Source organism: Ornithorhynchus anatinus, chromosome 4, assembly GCF_004115215.2.
Source record: "Ornithorhynchus anatinus isolate Pmale09 chromosome 4, mOrnAna1.pri.v4, whole genome shotgun sequence".
NCBI classification, from domain to species: domain Eukaryota; kingdom Metazoa; phylum Chordata; class Mammalia; order Monotremata; family Ornithorhynchidae; genus Ornithorhynchus; species Ornithorhynchus anatinus.
The window spans coordinates 71,170,141-71,171,247 of NC_041731.1; the positions used below are offsets into that span (position 1 = coordinate 71,170,141).

The 1,107-nt window shown below is 47.6% G+C and overlaps 1 non-coding gene across 1 annotated transcript; it reads left to right on the forward strand.

Annotated features, from left to right (window-relative positions):
• The first annotated feature begins 697 nt into the window (after window positions 1-697).
• Window positions 698-835, forward strand: LOC114811509. Its single transcript, XR_003759207.1, has one exon. It is a non-coding gene; the product is annotated as a small nucleolar RNA SNORA7 (small nucleolar RNA).
• Window positions 836-1,107: the final 272 nt, after the last annotated feature.

The following is a 1,107-nucleotide window of genomic DNA, read 5'->3' on the forward strand; positions in this document are numbered from 1 at the left end:
TCATGGAATAAATTTTGTTTGGCTCAGCCTTTTTGACCCGGCCTTTTTCACTGCACCAATTCCCAAACCCATCCCCAGGCAACAGGTGACAGATGAGTAACCACTGGAAGCTCTTGAATGGGGAAACATGGCCTGAACATTTTTGAAGAAAAATGATCCAGGCAGCAGAGTGAAGTATAGACTGGAGTGTGAAGAGATAGGAGGCTGGGAGGCTGATAGAGGAATCAAGGGATGGGGTTGGGAGTGAATAGTCTGAATGTAAATGCTAGAGTTTTAATGGCCCTTTAGGTGAGGAGAGGGCAAGGAATAAGAGCAGGAGGAAAGGATAATTTTAGGAGATGCTACTGGAAGCATGGAGAGATCGTAGGGGGTAAAAAATATTTCTTCCTCTTACAAGCCTGCAAGAGTTTCAATACTTATGGGGTGGAGGGGTGAGAGGCAGGAAGCAGGAGACTGGCCTGTCAACAAGGAGGCGGGTGCAGTAGTCAAGAAGGAATAGGATAGTGCTTGGATCAGTATACTAGCAGTTTGAATGGGGAGGATTTTTAGCAATGTTGTGAAAGTAGAACCGACAGGACTGGTGATAGATAAGAAGGATTATGGTATTGTCTACAGTTATGCAAAAGACAGTGGGAGGATAGGGTTTGGGTGGGAAGATGAGGAGTTCTGTTTTGGATTTGCTTAGAGTGAGGTGTTTCCCCTCTCAGGGTCACACCTGGAGAGTTTCCAATACTCTACCAGTCTTGGCTGTGAGAGGGAGAATCAAACAGAGGCCTACCCATTCCATTCCTAGCTAGGGCTGTGGCTAGTGAGTGGAAGGCAATCTGCTACAAGTAAAACTCACCAGTGATGGGCAGCAGTGGCATGGGAGAGAATTGAGGAAGGAGACTCGAGTTTACTGTGTGGAAGGTGGTGATGGTAAACCACTTGGGGAAGCAGCGTGGCTCCGTGGAAAGAGCACGGGCTTGGGAGTCAGAGGCCATGGGTTCGAATCCCTGCTCTGTCACTTGTCAGCTGTGTGACTGTGGGCAAGTCACTTAACTTCTCTGTGACTCAGTTACCTCATCTGTAAAATGGGGATTAAGATTGTGAGCCTCATGTGGGACA